The 21,923-nt window shown below is 30.9% G+C and overlaps 1 protein-coding gene and 2 non-coding genes across 4 annotated transcripts in view; 1 reads left to right on the plus strand and 2 right to left on the minus strand.

Moving 5' to 3' along the window:
* The window catches only part of LOC148300348 (ras-like GTP-binding protein rhoA), a 198,859-nt gene that overhangs the window by 103,255 nt on the left and 73,681 nt on the right, over positions 1 to 21,923 (minus strand). The gene's annotated exons all lie outside the window — the stretch shown is intronic.
* TRNAS-UGA (transfer RNA serine (anticodon UGA)) lies at positions 13,489 to 13,570 on the plus strand. The gene has a single exon. It is a non-coding gene; the product is annotated as a tRNA-Ser (tRNA).
* TRNAS-UGA (transfer RNA serine (anticodon UGA)) lies at positions 16,398 to 16,479 on the minus strand. Its single transcript has one exon. It is a non-coding gene; the product is annotated as a tRNA-Ser (tRNA).

Genomic DNA, 21,923 nt, shown 5'->3' on the forward strand with positions numbered 1-21,923 from the left:
TTTATTTTCACCCCCCCCCTGGGAAACGAGCCCGGGACCTCCAGCACGGTAGCTAAACACGCTGACTATTACACCACGGAGGCGGACAAAACCGAAACTAGTCGTTCGAATCAAATAAACTCAAGTGGTTAAAAACGAGTATTTTTCTTTTACAATTTAAAACGAACATATCAATTTCATACAGTAAACTTGTTATTAAAAATAGCAATCAAATTATTGTAGTGGATAGCCGTTCGTTAAACGTCATGAAATAGAAATCTCAGATCCCCTCTTTAATTTTTAGACTGTATTATTAATACGAAAAGTCGTAAACTGCTAGAAACATTAGAAATTCATAGAAATATATAATAATAATAAACCCATAATTAACAATATGTCTAAAGCGTTCTCCCTATTGTCCATGTTCCCGATGATACAAAATAAAGAATACATAAATAATGATTAAAGAAAACACTTCGTTTTTTACCACTTGAGTTTTATTATAGACTACATGTTTCACTCATTAATTGTTTTAATCACTCATTTCACTCTCATAAATTAAAATTATTACACTTTGTTCCATATAAAGGCCAAATTATGAATTATCTTGAAAATTTAGAAATACAAAAAAACCTGTATTCTAATAATAATTTATTAAATAATAATAATAATAATAAACCATAACCGCTCCCTAGGTGGAGCATATGGAGTCCACAAACTGTCTCCAGGCTTTTCTGTCGGCTGCCAGCTCCCTTGCATCCTCCCAAGTCAGATCCGCGTCGCGAAGTCCCGAAGTTCTGACGAGAACTGCCGACGAATTGTCAGCAGTGGTCGTCCTGGGCGGCGCGAACCTGATGCCTTGTAAAAGAGGCAAGCTTGATTAAGGCTCTCAGGAGGCATGCGGAGTACATGGCCAAGCCAACTGAATCGCCTTTTCTTGACGACAGTTGTGACCAAGATTTGCTGCGTCCTACGCCTTATCTCTTCATTCCTCACAAAGTCAAACCACCGCACGCCTAAAATTCTCCGCAAACACCTGTTCTCAAAGCTTAGTACACGGCTGCTCTGGGCCCTTGTAAGGTGCCATGTTTCACAGCCGTATAAGAGAACAGGAGCAATGCAGGCATTGTATAGGCGGCATTTGGTCTTCACCGAGTATAAATCCGATCTCCAGACAGCCTTCATACTGTTAAATGCGGACCCTGCGAGTCCTAATCGCACTCCCAGTTCCTTTTGAAGGCTGCCATTTTCAGTCGCGTACACTCCCAAGTACTTGAAGTTTATTAAATAATATATTGTTTCAAAATTCTTCGGCACTGCTTTCCATTTTTCTTTATTTTCAAACTCCATTCCTTGACTAACCCCTTCCCCTTACTTTCCCCTCTCCTTATTTATAGAACAATTTTATATTTTATATTTTAGTTATTATACAGACCTGAATGATGATACATAAATAAAATAAAATTAAAAAAAAACAGCTTCTACCATCATTTTATCTTTCAATATCTCAAGTTACTCTAAAATCAAGACTAAGCTTCACACACGGTGTTTGAAAATGGTGCGGAATGCATCGAAACACATTAGATTTTAAGAAATAGTGGTATTCAATAAGTGAAATTTTAATTAAAAATTAAGCATACGTTTAACCTAATAAACTATTGCATTCATACATTCGTTTTTAGGCTCAAAGATCGCATGTTATCATATGTTACCAACTTACATATATTCTAAATGAAAATTAATGAAATTATTTATTTTTAGGATTTCTTAAAATACTATCAGAATTTTTAATTTTTCTTTTTATGTAGAGTACCCTTGATAATAAAATGATAATGATGATAATGGCAAATCAAATAAATCCGATATTTTTCCAATAGTTCATGGTATATATTGTCTAGGAGGCAGTGACACAACTGAAGTTTCTCAATTATTTCTCCAGGATGTTTAGTTCTGAGTTGCCAGTGCAACGAACATAATAATGTTTCAAATCTAATTATATTTAAGTACTTGCCTACCCACAACTTTAAAACTTTATATTGGTAATGTACATTCAAACATTATGCCATATAATTCATAGTTCATCTGTAGCTTAAATGTAAAATACCCTTTAAATATAAATCACAAACAAATAAATACAATTAAAAATGAACACATTGTCAAGAATTTCATTTCAATGCCATTTACATTGTCTTTGAAAATAAGACTCGTTTAAAAATATGTACATGTGTATATTGCTGTTGAAGGGAGAGGTACGTGTGGAAAAGAGTTTGAGGAAAATTATACTATCATTATCCTTTATGGAAAACCATTTGAAGGAACCGCACGGTAGACCATTGTTGGAAAAGTGTAAAAAGATTACGACATTTTCTTAATGCGAACTGAATAACCAATTGGATAAAGAGTTTAAAATGGCCATAGATTCAAAGGGTGTGTGGAGATAGTTTACTTGTTTGCAGTTTGCCAAAAACTGAGAAAAACCATGTGATAGAACAAGTATTTGGACACATCCAAAATGTTGTAAAATGCTACTATTGTTTAAAAGAGAATTTAAAAGAATAATTTGAGAAAATTCAATAGACTTTAAAATCATTCTAACCTTCTTCTTTTCAACGTGCAACTCACATAGCACATATTTGATTTTTTTTGTTTTCTGTTAAAATCAATTATTTGTATTTTATGATTTTGAATCTTTTTTCATTTTCTGATATCTATTGTATTCTTGCCAGTGCCTTTTATTATAACGTAAAATAAAATGAACACCCACACACAGGCCATGCCTTTGTGGGATCTTTTTTGTATTAATATTATATATATATATATATATATATATATATATATATATATATATATATATATATATATATATATATATATATATATATATATATTTTTGGTACCTACTTATAATTATAATTAATATTTATTTATTTAAACCTCATATACAGAAAAGAAATAAGTACATTGGCAAGCTCATTAATGAAAAGCAATATCTTCCAACCAACTAAAAACAGACTAGTAATATAAACCAAAACTTTTGATATCATATATAGCTGTTTGCAATCAGAGGGTATAAAGTACTTGAATATTAAAAAAATATATATTTTACAAATTGACGTTTAAAAAAACAAATAAAAAGATGATAATAAGAAGGGCAAAGGAAAAAAGGAGTTTAGGGAAGGAGGTAGAGGGAAAAACTAAGGGAGGAGGTTTGATGGACAGTTAGGATTCTAATGATAAATAGTAATGTCTCAGACGTTTCTTAAAGGTAATTCATTCCTCAGTCAGGCCACTTGGACAGAGAAGGAATTATTGAAGAATGATGTGTTATGGCGAGGAATGTAATATTAATATTTATATATTTATGTATACAGTATCTACTCAATGAATTAGGGCCACGCAGAATTTTGCGCAATTTCTCAATTCAAACAGAAATAACTCAGAGAAAACCTTGAATAAAACAACATTGAATTTTATTTACACATGAACACTTTATTACGCTTAAATTATGCATATATTTTCATATAAATATAGTTAGTATTTAGTATTTCCACCTTTGGCAGAAATAACTGCCTCAATTCTTTTTGGCATACTTAAAATGCACTGTTGTATCATTTTTTTTATTTCTTCGTCTTCTGACCAAATTTTTTGAATATTTTTTTTAGACAGTCTACAGTCGGATTTGGAAATGAGTATACCTTATTTTTAACATGCTCCATACGTTTTCTATAGGATTAAGGTCCGGAGAATTTCCAGGCCAGGGGAGCAAAGTCAGATTTTTGTTAGACAAAAATTTTATTATTGATTTAGCCCGGTGGCAAGGTGCCCCATCCTGCATGAAGGTGTATGGACCTTCTGTTGGGTCGAGTGTATGGTAGAAGGGCAATAAAATTCGTTCGAGGACCTGCTTATAGGAATTTTGGTTCATTGTTCCTTCCACGAAAAACTACGGCCCAGGAAAATTGTTAATAATACATGACCATATCATTGTTGCAGGGGGGTGTTTGATAACTTTTACCACACAGACCTCATTGTAACGTTCCATTTGTGTTCTCCTGACGAATCGATGGCTCTCTGTCACGGCTTCTAACCGGCACTTATCACTAAAGATGACCTGAAAAATAATGAAAATTTAAGTTTAATTCAAATATATAGGTTTATTTACTAAAATGATATGTTGAGATTTCAATTAAAATAAATACCTTTTTCCAATCATCTACCGATTAATTTCGATGTAGCCTGGCCCATTTTAATCGATCCGCTTTCATTCGTGGAGTCAATTTTGGTACTTTTACAGGGCGCCTGCATTTCAGATTTACTTCGTAAAGACGTCGCCTCAGTGTTGATACCGATATATTTATACCCTCTTCTTCCAATTTTATTTTTAATGTTTTTGCTGATGCACTACGGGTTTCTAAGGCACTTTGAACGATTTTTCGATCAGTCCTCGGTGTTGTTTTTCTAATCCTACGACAGTTCTTTCGCCGATTGCTGGTGGCGGGTGACTGATTTTTTATTGATTTTGAAATTCTGTCCACTGTTTGACGAGAAACGTTTTCTTTTTTTGAAATTTCTCAATTAGATAGTATTCCTAATTTCAGTTGCACTATAACACTAGACTTTTTTTCCTCAGAAATGACTTAACTTTTTCCCATTTTGTCCTTTTCAAAAAAAACACTTGTGTTTACAAAAAAAATTTATACATTATGAACTAAAATTAAAAATGAAGTTTTTTTCACAAGACACGATAACTATATAACCTTTCTGAACAAAACAACAACCAGAACTCAAGAAACTTCACTAATAAATGAGATAGGACTATTTTTTGAACTTTCAACTATCTGTCTACCTGTGCTAATTAGGGACCTTTCTCAGAAAAAGGGTTTGAAATTTTGTAAAGGCTTAAATAATCCAGGTATATTTTACATATTATTGAAGGTAATATACATAATATTAGATGTCAATAGAAAACTTAAAGTATTTATGTAAAATAATGGGTAATAATCCAAAAGATTTCAGAGTATTCAAAAAAATAATGGGTGGCCCTAATTCATTGAGTAGATACTGTATATATATATATATATATATATATATATATATATATATATATATATATATATATATATATATATATATATATATATATATATATATATATATATATATATATATATATATATATATATATATATATATATATATATATATATATATATATATATATATATATATATATATATATATATATATATATATATATATATATATATATATATATATATATATATATATATATATATATATATATATATATATATATATATATATATATATATATATAAATGTGAGCAGAATAAAGTTCGAACGTGATTTATTTGATGTTTTTTCGAGTACCCGTGGAGTTTTTAATCACAAGTTTGACGTTTTATGAGGGATGAGTCCAACAAGAACAAATCAATACAGCCTGCTGAAAATATTTCACGTAAACAAAATCAAACAAATACACACACATATATATATATATATATATATATATATATATATATATATATATATATATATATATATATATATATATATATATATATATATATATATATATATATATATATATATATATATAATGAAATGTAAAAGAATTTAAAATAAAGAAAAAAAACTCTCGTAAAACAGAATTTTCATTTTAAAATCACTATTTAACAACGTGACGTGTATTTAGCAGGTCGACTAAACCTTCTAAGTAAAGTATTAGATTTGGACTCTATTAAGCGCTATAAAGCAGGATTTAGCTCATTTACAATGGGACAGAGCAGGGGTTAGGGGGCGCAGTAACTTCAAATCCCTTAACCCGCCCAAGGACAAGGGAGTATTATGAAGATCCTTACCGCAGTCAAAACTAAGGACGTCTAACTGAAATTCATGTTCCTAATTTCAGTGTGAGAATTGGAATATAACAAATAAATTTAATTTAATTAAAAACTCAAGTTGAAACAAAAATTTGTTTTGTAAAACTCGCATTCGTTTAAATTTTTATCGTTCTATTTCTTATACTGCATTTTTTCCTTTTGATTATGTTTTTATTCCACATTTTTTCAGGGTAAAATTTTTTACAATTTCCTTCATGTAACATTTTTACCCAGAAAAAATGTGAAAAAAACATAATAAATAGGAAAAAATACATATTAGAAGGATATACACATATAATTTTAACGACATTGTTATGTTTTTTTAAGGTTTACTACTTCTACCATCTCGCCGTTTCCCCGCAAGGGAAGTCAGGGGATGGGATGCCACACTCTTCTGTCCCGACATTAGTCATACATTCCTTCCGATTACGTACACTTTTGAAACCTCAAGATTAATAGAAACAGAGGAAGACTGAAAAAAGCATGATCAGGGAAAGTGATAGTTATTTAATTGAATGTGTGATTATTTTAATCGATTGTAACACCAAGTCAGCTGTAATATTTTCCTACGCTGATATGTGTATTGAAGTTTCCATAATATATCATTCGCATTCATTCAATTGGAGGTCCTCACAAAACGTTACATTTGAATAATCGCAATATCCTTCACGGTCTCCAGTGGCTCGTGGTGGCGGCGGGAGGGGGCGCGCTGATGATGTCGCATTGTCCAGAACAAAACCCGAGCAGGAGACATTCACGCCACTCCATTGTATCGGGCAAGCCTCCACAACGATACGACGAGCCATTCATACCCTATTCATCGCAATTCTTCACCACAATGTTAGCATATTAAATATACGAGTACTTCTTCATTAAGTGATATTGTATGACAGATGGTTTATACACACCACTCACTCCTTTCAACAACGCCATCTATCAAAAAACTTGATTTTTCAAGAGATCATTTTTAAAGTTTAAAATTATAACACAATGTATTAAAAATAAAAATCACGCCACTTATTGAACTTTTTACTATGCAACATATATTTTTATGTAAAATCTGAATGTTTTTTCTCCAATTGAAAAATATTTAGTATATTTAAAAAAAATATTAAACAATACCTTTTCTTCGAAATGCACAAACAACACTTTCTGCCCTGTAGCGGGTAAATATTAAGTTAAAAATATGCCGCTTTTACTGGGATATATTGCAGTTCATTTTCTTAGCATTTCGAAAACATGCACAGCTGAAAATTGACGATTTTTGATATATGACGTTGTTGAAAGGAGTGATATGTACTGTATGCATGGATAATGAAAGGCAAATAAAGAAAAGCGTTACTTCAATAAGACATTTCGTTTTTTTACGAAAACCAACAGCTACAAATACAAAATAGTAAACAAAACAATTAACACAAAGCCAATTACAGGTAGATACATGATACTTTTATATTTTTTACAAAAATGTTTGTAATTTAAGAATGTAACCACTCACCGAGATTTATATGTCTACCGGTTTCGAGACGTATCCATCTCTTCGTCAGGACAATCACTACCACAGCATGCAAACAATACTACCATTCACTATCATAGCACTATTTACACACTTAAAAGTAAAAAGTACTATGAAGATGTTATATACACAACAAGGCAGGGGTTGAAAACCATTAATTTTGTCCAGCTTTACACCAGGTCAAATAAAATGAAAAAAACTATATACTTGTTATTTTATTCTATAAAATGTAGTTCCACTAAAAAATGTTAGTACAAAACTTAAATGAAATTATCAAATACATTGGTTTACATCATAATTTAAAAAAATTACATCTTCCGATAAAGTGATTTATTTTGCGCCATCCTGTATAATAATCTAAAACAACAGTTCCTTAACAAACAATAAACATTGGTACAAGTTACAATGGCTTGTTGAATGACCGCTTATTGAATAACACGACATCCCTGATCCAATGACACAATACTGATCCAGATCAGTTACTTCTTACTTACGGTCAAGCTCTTTGAATACCAATTTATTTTATTGAGGTATTATTTTTTTGGTGAAGAATACGTTCTTTAATGAAGTAAAACTACTGATTCGAAATAACGTAATTCTTTCTAACGAATCCATGGCTCGTAATTCTATAGTCAGCCGGGATTACGTAGAAAAACGAATTTACTTAACTAACTACGAATATATCTCAGTTTTAAACTTAGTATATTTATATATGTATATCTATCCCTGTAGATGCCAAGGTGTTTGTCGAAATTGATTGGTAAAAGTACCAAAAATTAAATTGGTTAGAAACAAATTTTGAGTTTTATTGAATTTATTTAATGTACAACATTTAGTACACAAATCTGGATTATCTCCACTTTCGAATCATTTTTAAATATGTAAAATTAACTGGTAAGCGTATTAAGTATTTGGACACGCTAAAAATGTTTTAAATAAAATAACCGGTCAAATTACATAAGAAAATCATGTTTTCAGGCGGTTCGCAGTGTGTAAATATAGTCCGGAGTTCGGATCTTGCATACATGTAAAAGAGTATCTACTTAATAAAAGGTTTCCTCAATTTAACACAGATGTGTGTTGTGAGCTCATATGTGCTATGTCACGATATTGATCAATATATCCAAGAGTTCCAAAATGGGTAAAATTGGTGAATATTGCACGTGTGATCACTAAACCAGCCGTGTAAATACTCAGACTTCAATATTCTTCTTCATCTATGTTGAGATGTTAAAAGAAAAGTATTCATATTATTTTTTACATCTAATCAAAGATGAGGAAGAATATAAAAGTCTGGGCATTTACGGGGCTGACGACCGTCATAGGCACCAGCTTTAATTGATTACTTTACACACGTGTAACATTCACCAATTCTACCCATTATTGACAACCACACTACTCAAATTCTTGGAAGTTCTATATATATGAACCAATTTCGAAACCTTGTTCTTGAATCACTAGAACTAGAGACATGTATTGGTGAGATGAAAATAAGCTTTTTTTTGAGATGTCAAAAATTAATATGAAAAATAACTCCTATAATTAGAAATAATCCAGATTTGTGAACAAGTATTTGGACACGCTGAAAATGTAAGAAAAGTATTCATATGAGTAATCCTTTCTTCCTTGTATCTCCGCTTCCACATCAAAAGTGCAACCCTACGTCATCGCTTTATAGTATTACTTGTTAGGGAACTAACTATCTGCAATGTAATTATTCATTAGACCACTAAAAGTACCCCTTGATAGCCGAAAGGCAGTAAGTCTGAATCTATTATGGGCCACAAAGGCGACTAAGTGGACTTATGTTACTATGCCTCTAGCCTATACTGAATAATGGTCCGGACTACCACTCTGCCGTGCCAAGCACAGAGGAGTTATCTCATACTTTTGGGTCAAATGAATAATTTGAAAAGAATCTAGGTAATAACAGGGCTTACGACCTGTTCAAAGCTGGTTGAAGGGGGTACTTGCAAACACATGTAATTACAACTCAGTAACAGCCAGACGTGTATCCGTGCATATATATTATTTAGAATATTTTATAAAATCATTATCTTAAACTCCATACCTTTCAATAACTGTTTTCTTTTCAAAACCATATATTCTTCAAGGAGAAAAACTTATTTTTTCAATAAAAAACGTCGTCTTAAGCAAAAAATTTAATTACGTTAAACGTTACCTGTGTTAAAAGAAAATTATGTTTCGGGCTATCGAATATCTAGCCTTAAGTGATCACTTTACACAAGTGTAACATTGGCCATGCGCTACCTATGATTGAAAACCACACTACTCAAAATTTTGAAACTCATAAGTCATGTAGTTCACATGTAGTTTCATCTATGAGTTCGCGACAGCATCCATGGCTGATTTGAGTAGGCTTTTAATGGGTCGTAGGCCCCTTAAATACTCATACATTCATTTTCCCATCTAAGTTGAGGTGTCAAAATGTAAGTGGAGAAACCCAGATATTACACTATTTTTTTTGTGGATATGTATTTTTGTTTATAACGTTTCACTCTTAGTACTAGTATGATTTTATAAAAGTTTATTTATTTCAATGAAATACTGAAAATAAAAATTTTCTTTTATCAAAAAGGGGTGTATTTGTTTTCAATAAATAGTGGTTTTCACTAAGTAAAACTTGAATTAAAAATGGTTTATATTTCATTGTCATCTAATACCAAAAAATGTCATTGAATTGAAATTTTCGTGTATGAGACAGATTTTTTCTTGACCATAAAAAAACAATTTGAAAATAAAAATTAACGACTCATTCCCCGTTTGGCTTAGATTTCAGATACACCCTATGTGCTTAGTTTGGCAGTAGAGTCGTTAATGGATTCCTTTGGTAGTGCTGATATTTGTCTGTTTCCGCAAAGGACTAATGAAGATTGATTGCCATAAAAGAATTTAATTTTGGTCCTTAAAAAACAGGATAAATTACTTTTTGAAATAAACTCGTTCCATGTTTTTTTTGAATAACGAAAATCACTTAGTTTCTGATAAGCTCGTACCTTTGATATTTTATATAATATATACGAGTACACACATATATATATATATATATATATATATATATATATATATATATATATAAATATATGTATATTTATATATATATATATATATATATATATATATATATATATATATATATATATATATATATATATATATATATATATATATATATATATATATATATATATATATATATATATATATATATATATATATATATATATATATATAAATATATATATATATATATATAAATATAAATGTGTGTATATAATGGATAATTCTTTCCAATTTATTTTCTATTCTTAAACACTTATACATATACACTTGAAATATAATATTAAGCTGATTTATATGTATAATTCTGCTTAAACAAAAGCTTTGTAAAATGAAATTGTGGTGTATAAAAATACGTTGTTTCTCTGTGAGACATTATAAATCTTTTTATTTTTCTTGCCTTCGTTTGCTCACATTGGTGCACAGGGCACTACATCGAATAAATGCAACGTAAAGTTGAACTCAAATTATACGTAATACCTTTGAACTTAAGTTATCCCTATTTAAAAAAGTTCATAGATGAATACTGTGAAGGGTATTTTAGTAAATTTTGTCTTTTTTTAAATATTTTTTTTCTTGTTACGAGGACTTTCTTAAGAAATACAGGTAGGTACCTATCTAAGGAAATTTTGAGAATCTACGCTCGTCGCAACGTTGAAGTTTTTAATCACTTGAACTGGCCAAAGTTTTGAAATCACGATCGTGGATAATTAGATGAAACTTGAACAACGAAAAAATTCGTTGCTAGAAAATTGCAATTAATTTCTAAAAAAATTCTTCATGAATTTCAGGAAAAAAATCTTTTAAAAATATGCATTATCGATAGTTTTCATAAACCGTGGGATTATCGATCAATTCACGATAATTTTTGCTGATTTAAATTATGTTTTATATGAAAACGTCATGCTTTTAACATAATTCATATTTTTATAAATTTACAGTGTATATTATAAATTGTTACTGCAACTCATATATTATATGTATTTATATATTTATCGCAGAGAACCTGATCATATTGTGAACAAAGCAATCGCCATTGATCTTCCTCAACGAAAACATGATTCAAAAGCATGGCCTAGGTGACATTATTCATGAGAGAAGGACCTACAATTAAAGGAAGAGGAGACCTGACCCCAACAGTCTACAACGACGTTAAGTTGGGATGGAGTAAGGAAGGAAAATAAGATATATCTCATAATATTGATTTTGACTTAATTCCAACCCTTAAAATCAATATTTCTTTTTTTTTACAAAAAAAAGTAACACTTTGTTAGTTACAATAAGTGAACAGATAATTGAAAAGGCATTCACCCACAAAGGGATGCCAAACTCTTCACATATTATTTTTTCAAATCCCCCGTTTAACAGTCAACCAACAGTCAAACTAATAATCAGCTTAAGAGGTAACCTACGGTTTAAATCAACGGTGGAATGAAATATTTACTCTGGAAAAAGAGTGTTCATTTGGTTGTTACGTATAACCTTCTTCAATCATACTGACAGCATACGGAGGAGAGAGACACCCATTGCTGAATATATGCTCCTGGTAGAATTATTAACTTTACTCATCCCCTTATTCGCACTCATTGGTGCGTAAGTCACTATATATCGGATAACTGAAGTGTTATCTTGATTGTTAGTTACACGAAGGAAAGGTGATCAGTCCTACGATATAAGTACAAGTCAAATTTAATAACTATCATTTTAATAAAATTATAAACCGAATATTAAACAACTTATAATTTATAACAGTGCTAAAACTATCCTTACATATGCCGTTAAGAATTCTCTCACATAACACAAGAAAGCACCTCCTAGCAAAGCATACGAATCACAATTAACACACTTTATGGTAACGAGCATAGAACTACAAGATCCAAAACAAAGGAACACACCAATAAAATCTAGATCATATCTCTTTTAATAAAAAGAATCTTGATTATTATAAATGAATGTGTCGGGTTGTGGTCCCGTGGTTAGTGTCGCGGACTCTTCAATCAGAGTTTCTCGGTTCGAACCCACTCTACCACAATTTGATACCGATTTCTAATAATGAGCCGCCTAGGCTCACAGAAAAAGTTTAAAATAGAAATATTTGTGTAAATAACAAAAAAACAAATATTTCTCTTTAAAAAAAAAAAAATTAAATTGTACAGTCTGCTTTCATTATCCATGATGCCATTTTAAATTTAAATTAAATATAAAAGAGCTAGTCATAAATGGATAATAGAAGTCACTAGATCTGAAATAGGTCGTATAATTCAGCCATGGCGTATTTGATTGTGTTAACAATAATCTTTCATTGTAATTTTTTAAACAAATATTTAAATTGTGCCCTCGGCACGAGAAAACTCAGTGAGGGCACTTTATTGTAATTTGTAATTATGTACGTACATTTATTTTCTATCACAAATTTAGTTTCGTATTGCATATTTCCATCACCTTATATATTATATTTTGCAATGCAATTATCAATTTAGGTTAGAATTTAAACTGAGAAAAAATAACGAATATCAATCAATCGGGAACCGAAAATATAACCGTTACACTTTAAATGTTAGAAATATATTTTAAACTTTATTTTTGATATTTAAAAATACCATATTGTAAATATATATAAACGGTTAAAAATAACGGTTCATTTTACAAAACACAATATTATCAGCTCAGATAAAATAAATATATAACCAGAATGACCTAGCACAGTGAGATTTTTTAGGTACATGCATTATTTATTTACATCATTAGTTTAACAAGGCGAAACAATTGTTACAAATTTTAGTTTTATATGTTTTTAACAATAAAATGTCAACAATGTTTGATTGTTACATTTAAAATATATGAATTACATGCATTATATTTAATAACAATTGTCTTTTTTGGTACGGAGATCAAATTGAAGTACTTTTCATGTCGCATATCAAGAAGCCACATAAAAAAGTCATCGGAGCATCTGAGTCAATAAATGGATACAAATGTATATCAACAGTTATACTGTCAGATTCTTCAACAGCTGAGGTGTCCGAGTGGTTAAGGAGTTGGACTTGAAATCCAATGGGTTCTACCCGCGCAGGTTCGAGTCCTGTCCTCAGCGACATTTTTTTGTAATCCTTTGTGTTTTATTTTTTTATTTTTTATTTTCTCAAAATATATTAAAAAGGTTAAAAAAAGGAAAATAAAAACTAATTAAATAACCATCACGCCACTTTCTCATAGGTGTAGGCAGAGAGAATAGAACACTACACCAATCTGTCTTTTGCAAACAATCTTCGCCTCTTCCATATGCATCTCCTCATATAAACACGCCGATTATTCCGACTCCTGACCTGACCACGCCCAAATATTCGAAATACTTGATCATGCCAAGTTTTCCTCGGTCATCCTCTACTTCTATTACGAACCACATTCACCTCGCAAATTTGTTTTACTATTCTTTCTTCGCTCATTTGATTCACATGCCCAAAACGTAACTTCATCAATTTCTTTTTAATAGATTTATATTATCCACTGACACTTCGTGATGGAATTGCATTTTTAATTTATTATTAGATTAAAACCAATATTTTTAGCTTTTCCACTTTTTTATTTGACCAGCGACCGGGTTTTGTCGTTACCGACATCATCAGACATCCAGTCTGATGATGTCGGTAACGACGAAACCCGGTCGCTGGTCAAATAAAAAAGTGGAAAAGCTAAAAATATTGGTTTTAATCTAATAATAAATTCATCAATTTCATTAATAAAAGGTACTTATCTGAGCTTTGCATTTTTTCCTTATTTAACCATTCGATTTTTATTTAACCACATCTATCGTACCTCGTTTTGCCGCACATTTGTCTGAGGGATCGCATTTCGACTGCATTCAGTATACTTTCGTCCTTATTTTCCCAATTCTATGCTTCACTTCCATACGTTAGTGTAGGATCTGGGCGATATTTTTATTGATATATGTATTTATTTTATGTTAAAATAATAAAAGTGTTGTCGTGTGATACATTTTGGTGCAGCTTTCAAAATTGTCTCAAGATATGATCAAATTTTGTCATATCGCTCACTCCTTTCAAGAACGTCATATATCAAAAATCGACAATTTTCAGTTGTGCATGTTTTCGTAATGCCCAGAAAACGTACTATATCCCAGCAAAAGCGGCATATTTTTAACTTAATATTTACCCGCTACATGGCAGAAAGTGTTATTTTTGCATTTTGAAGAAAAGGTATTGTTTAATTATTTTTTTAAATGTACTAAATATTTTTCAAATGGAGAAAAAATATTCAGGTTTTACCTAAAAAGATCTGTTGCATAGTAAAAAGTTAAATAAGTGGCTTGATATTTATTTTTAATACATTGTATTTTATGTTTGAACTTTAAAAACGTTCTCCTGAAAAATCAAGTTTTTTGATTTATGACGTTCTTGAAAGGAGTGAGCGATATGCTAAATAACAAATGTATAACTACTGATTGTTGTTTATTTCTCGTGATGTATTCGTAAATCAATTAAGATGTTAATATTGACGTGTGTTTACATACTCGTTTATACCGATGTATACAATAAACACATGTTCACAAAACATACACGCGAGTAATAAATAGGCAGCCAAAATAGACATTCCGATCGTTAAAATAATAACTTGTTATTTTAAACTGCCGAATGTGGAAGAGGCAGAGATTGTTTGCAAAAGACAGACAGATTGGTGTGGCATTCTCTTCTCTCTCTCTCTCTTCTCTTCTCTCTGCCTACTCCTACAGCAACCGGGATGATGATTAGTGGGTCAGTTTATTTTTTAACTACAACATTTTGAGTGTGTCCAAATACTTGTTCACAACATCTGGATTATCTCCAGTTACAGGAGTTATTCATATTATGTTTTTACTTATTCCGTATTCTTCTTCAACTTTGATGAGATATATATATATATATATATATATATATATATATATATATATATATATATATATATATATATATATATATAAAAATATATATATATATATATATATATATATATAAATAAAACCCTTATCCGCACCCCAATGGTGCATAGGGCACTGCTTTATATAAACGCAGTGTTATCTTGATCGTTTTCATATGAAGGAAAGGTGATCAGCCTTCCGCTTCAGGTACCAGTCCAGGGTTTTATTAAATAAATATTAGAGTGAAAAAATCACTTATATTTATTTGACTCTCCCTGGGAATCGAACCCGGGACCTCCAGAACGGTAGCCGAGCGTGCTGAGGATTACACTACGGAGGCGGTGTAATGGTCAGCACGCTTGGCTACCAGCAGCGGCTGATGAGATTTAATAATAATAATATTTTTTGACTGCTCAGAATCGAAAGGGTTTTATGTTTTTTTTTTGTATAGTTTATTATTTTTAACGTATGGAAGCGAAATATAGAACTGCCAAAATTAGGATAAAAGCACGGCAAATACTGTTAAATAGCGATCTCATAGAAGAATGTGCGATAAATCTATGTAATATTATAAACTAGAAATCTAAAAGAAGGATGAGAATAGAAAATGTGGTTGAATTCCGATGGCTTGGAGCTTAAATTTACAAATGGGTAATCGATGTGTGACAAAATGATATTTTTAAAATTGAGTTTCACTTGGTAAATATCACTATTTTGTACAATCTATTGTGACACGTATTTCGATGCAATCAGCATGATTTTCAAACACTTTACCAAGTAAAACTTTGATTAAAAACGCATAAATTAATTAATGTTTTTAGTTTGAATCAATTCAATTCAGACACTAGATAGGAATGTAATTTTGAGTTCAGAATAATTGAAAATTTGACAACAACAAAAAATAGTTGTGATCTTTAAAAATATTTGAAAAACTAATCCCTGTAATTTATTTTCTTGAATATTTAAAACTTATAAATAAAATCACAAAAAAACAAACAAAAAGATTCGCTGAGGACAGGACTCGAACCTGCGCGGGTAGAACCCATTGGATTTCAAGTCCAACTCCTTAACCACTCGGACACCTCAGCTGTTGAGACGACCTGCCTAAAAAAACATTTTCTTTAAATCAAGTAATATACATACTTTTGAAGTGTACTTTACCATAATTGTGTAATAATCGAACAAAATGATAGCCTATAGTATTTATTTAGGTGTTCTTAAGATTAAAACAATTCGTATAGTCGTCAATAAAAACAGTGATAATTAACCGCAGAAGCATATTTATTTTTATATTTATTATTAACTTTTGATATCCCTATATAGTTGATAAAGAATAAGGAAATCTGGGTATTTACAGGTCTTATGACCTATCACAGGCTAGTTTAGTGATCCCTTAACACACGTGCAACATTCACCAATCTCCCCATGATTGACCACCACACTACTCAAATTTTTGGAACTCTTAAATATATTATTTTATCTATTTTATCTTAAATATATTATTATGACATCTCATCAAAGATGAAGAAGAATATGGAAGTCTGGGCATTTACGGGGCTGACGACCGTCATAGGCTGGTTTAAGTGATCACTTTACACACGTGTAACATTCACCAATTCTACCCATTATTGACAACCACACTACTCAAATTCATGGAAGTTCTATATATATATATATATGAACCAATTTAGAAACCTTGTTCTTGAATCACTAGAACTTCACTAGAGACATCTATTGGTGAGATGTAAAGAAGCTTTTTATTATTATTGTGAACAAGTATTTGGACACACTCAAAATGTTGTCTTAAATATATTTTGATCAAGCTTTTATTTAGCTCTTAGATTCTTTTATAAGCTTTTCTCAATCCAACTAAGATGGCTGTTGTAAACTCATTTGTACTGTGTCATTAGATAGATTTAAATATATCTAGGAGTTCCAAAATTTGAGTAAATAGTATGGTTGTCAATCATGGGTAGAATGGTGAATGTTGCACGTGTGTATTGTGATCACTTAACCCGTGCCACATAAATACTCAGACTTAAATATTCTTCTTCATCTTTGTGGAGATGTTAAAAATGTAAAGTCATATTTTTTACGCTAAGCTGCACTCGTAATTTTATTTTTACATTTATTGTTTAACTAAGCATTTTAAGTTTATAACAACTTTACCGTGTCTTTTCCCCACATAGATCTGACTATAATATGTATTTGAATAAAAAACGATTTACCTCAGAAAAAACAGCTTTTATGGGTACAGTTATAAATTAAATTGCATAAAAACAGTTGCATTCAGAGTTGCATCTGTTGAAGGGGTTCCTGAGGCCTTTGAAGCTTTCAAAGATGTAATTATCAACTTTAACCAGTACGGTACACGGAAATCGCTTTATTTGAGTCAGAACTGTACTTAGAGATCTCTTTTTTCGGCTGACGTTAAAATAGCTCAAAGGGAAAACGAAGCGATGAAAGGCTGAAGCATTTTTAATGGAGTATCAAAGTTGTGTGCATGTTTAAAATGTTTGTATCATTTTTGTCAAAGTAGAGAACAAATTTAAAAGAAAAACATACTCACGTAAATAATTAACTATCCATCACCCCGTTGTACTGCAGGGAAAGGGTAGGCAGAGAGAATAGAACGCTACACTACTATTTCTTTTCAAATATTCTTCGCCACTTCCACATCCATTCACCTCTTCATACATACCCACCGATTTCATTTGAAATACTCAATAATGCCAAGTTTTCCTCTGTTCCTATTTTCAACTACTTTTGCCTCATAAATTTGTTTCACTTTTTTTTCTTCACTCATTCGTTCCACGTGTCTAAACCGTCTAAATGCTCGTTCACAAATCTGGGTTTCTCTACTTAAGGAATTATTAATATTTAAAAAGAAAATTGTTTATGATATGCAATCAAATATAACATGGCCGAATGATGCAACCTTTTTCAGATCTACCCATTTCCATTATCCAAAGCTCGTTTATATTTAGTTTCATTTTTATGACTTTTATGGAAAATGGAAGCAGGTTGTACAACTTTCATGCATAATTAATACTAAATTTAGTAATTGTAAAAGAAAAACATTTTTTTACCACTTGAGTTTATTTTATTATAACGATTAGTTTTCATCGATCTTCAGGTCTAAATATAAACAGTTTATATTTGGAAAGATGGAAGCATAGCTTCTTTATATTTAGACCTGAATCGATGAAAACTAGTCGTTGTAATAAAATAAAGTCAAGTGGTAAAAAACATGGGGTTTTCTTTTACAATTTCAGCATCATGTCGTACCACAAAATGAATGCCGAAACAATAACTAAATTCAGTATATTTAAATAAAATGTTCTCTACTTACATTATGCAGAGTGTGTTGTCGTTTACGTCATTATAAATATCAACGTAATGGTAGTTGTACTTACCTAGAATAAGAAAAAAATGCATGTTATAAAAAAATAAATTCTTTCCATTATAACATATTCCCATATCCACAAACTTTGTCTACTAGCGTGTTGAGATATCATTTCTTGAATGTTTTTCGCAGATACTTTGTGGCACATTTTATAAACTTAATAAAATTAAACAACTTTGTTTTAACCACTTTTTTATTGGTAATTTTATTGGTTATGTTTTAGAATCTAGTGCATAAACCCTAATGATGACAAGGTTCTTGTCGAAATCGGTTGGATAAAGTGTACCAATAAAACAGTGGTTAAAGGAAGTTGTTTAATTTTATAAAGTTTTTTAATTAATGTTTTACTTAGTAAATACCACTATTTCTTAAAATCTACTGTGACACGTGTTTCGATGCATTCCGCATCATTTTCAAACACCGTATGCGGAAATGATGCGGAATGCATCGAAACACGTATCACAGTAGATTTTAAGAAATAGTGGTATTTACTAAGTAAAACATTAATTAAAAATGGATAGATTTTACCACAAAGTGACTGTCGAATCAATTAATGAAATTTATAAAGTTTGTTGAGATATTAACTACAATTTTTTTTTATGAATAGCTCCATGTGGAATTTGATCCAGCATTTTAAAATTGAATTCGGACACATTGTAACTAAATTTAATTATACCTGAATACTTACGTAATATTTTACTGAAGCCATAAAACTAGCATTGAATTCGATCAAATTTATTTGCCGGCGAAGAAAAAAATCGCTCAGTTTTTCAATGCATAGATCGAAGCAAAATCCAAATTTCTATTCCACGGACCGAATTTGAATATAGATTGAAAGGATGGAAGATAGAGCCTCATTTCTCCAAGCCTTTTAAGCCTAAAAAGATTTCAGGAAAGGTAGTAAAATAAGAGCCAAACAGAACTAGTAAAGCCAACTGACCGAGCTTTCAAACGAAATTAGCATGAAATCGGAGTTACACCAAAAAGCTTTTTATCAGTTTATGGTAATTTTTTGTTTCGTGCAAAGCGATTTAAAAAATGTACATTTTTAGTTGTATAAAAATATCAATACGCAAAATATGGAATTGGTAAAAGAAGGATGAAAGTAGAGTGAACGCCGTTGAGATGCGTTCCCTCAGACGAATGTGTAAAAAATCGTTGTATGATAGAATTAAAAATGAGGATATTAGAAAGAAATGTAAGGCTGAACTAGAAATAATTGAAAAGATAAATATGTTATTAGATTAAAACCAATATTTTTAGCTTTTCCACTTTATTTTTGTTTGACCAGTGACCGGGTTTCGTCGTTACCGACATCATCAGACTGGTCTGTCATCATCACCAGTCTGATGATGTCGGTAACGACGAAACCCGGTCGCTGGTCAAATAAAAATAAAGTGGAAAAGCTAAAAATATTAGTTTTAATCTAATAACATATTAAAAATGCAATTCCATCACGAAGTGTCAGTGGATAATATAAATCTATTGAAAAGATAAAGCAAAGTCCTTTAAGTTTTTTTGGACATGTAGATCAAATGGATAACGAGAGAATGGCTAATAAAGTATGTTTGGCAATTGTGAACGGGAAAAACCAGATCGATCAGAACCAAAAGTTTGGTGGTGTCAAAAGTCTTCGTAATAGAAATGAATGTATGACTAGATGTATGGACGTGATGGAAGCTAGGAGTGAGTCAGGACAGTAGAGTATGTCGTTCCATCCTCTCTGCCTACCCCTGCAGTGAATCGGCGTAATAAACGTAGTAATAGATTTTTAAATATATATTTTTTCTAGGGCTAAAATTTTTATAAAGATTTAGAAAGAAAATTATTCGGAACAAAGAAAATGACGCACTGACATCAGTTGTATCAAATGAAAGTCTAACAGCGGAAGCTGTACTAGTAGCAGTTCGCAGCGGAAACCTAGTGCTAACAGTGTCGGGTTGTGGTCCCGTGGTTAGTGTCGCGGACTCTTAAGTCAGAGTTCGAATCTCGGTTCGAATCCACTCTACCACAATTTGATACATGTTTCTAATAATGAGCTGCTTAGTTCACATAAATAGTATGAAATTGAAATATTTGTGTAAATAATAAAACACAAATATTTTTCTTTTTAAATTCAAATTAATTTAAATTAAACACTTACGTGAGAGTAAAGAGTGGAGTTGGAAACGAAGGAAGAAAGTAGACTGTTTCTATGTTGGTGATTTTTATATTAGTTATAGAGGTCTTTTAGGGAGGCCTCATATGAGGCGTCAATGTTTTTTTTAATGATATTATTGAAGGCATAATTTTACATTTCAATATTTTTTTTTACCGAAAAAAACACTTTTACATTTTGACATCTCAACATACATATCGCTCACTCCTTTCAACAACGTCATATATCAAAAACGGTAAATTTTCAGTTGTGCGTGTTTTTGGAATGCCCAGAAAATGTACTATATCCCAGCAAAAGCGGCATATTTTTAACTTAATATTTACCCGCTACAGGGCAGAAAGTGTTGTTTTTGCTTTTTGAAGAAAAGGTGTTGTTTAATTCTTTTTTCAAAAATATTAAATATTTTTCAAATGGAGAAAAAATATTCAGGTTTTACCTAAAAAAATCTGTTGCAAAGTAAAAAGTTCAATAAGCGGCTTGAAATATATTTTGAATACATTTTTATGTATTCTTAAACTTAAAAAACGATCTCCTGAAAAATCAAGTTTTTTTTTATTTATGACGTTGGTAAAAGGAGTGACCGATATATGAAAAATAATATGGAAGCCTGGATATTTACTTGCATGCATATAAAGTAAGGGTCTCTGCTAAAATAAAAAGCTTGCTCAAATCAATCACAGATGGTGGCGACATCTTGATTGGCGTATTTGTTCCACTTCCGTTATAAATTCAGTTGGTTTCAAAACAATCCTATTTTGGTACGTGGAAACATGTTTTAATTAAACGGAAATGTGTTTGTATGCAATATACATTCCTAACGTTCCATCAAAGAAAGGAAGAGAAACATGTCTGCAGATAAAAATAACATTTCAATCTGAGACCATATGGGATATAGCATATCTCCCAACTTCCTGGTCCGCGATTACATATGAAAGTTAACTATGCCATGTTTACGAACTAAATAATTA

The sequence above is a fragment of the Brachycentrus maculatus genome, unplaced genomic scaffold (assembly GCF_059751285.1).
Source record: "Brachycentrus maculatus isolate JH-2025_06_01 unplaced genomic scaffold, ASM5975128v1 h1tg000748l, whole genome shotgun sequence".
In the NCBI taxonomy this organism is placed as follows: domain Eukaryota; kingdom Metazoa; phylum Arthropoda; class Insecta; order Trichoptera; family Brachycentridae; genus Brachycentrus; species Brachycentrus maculatus.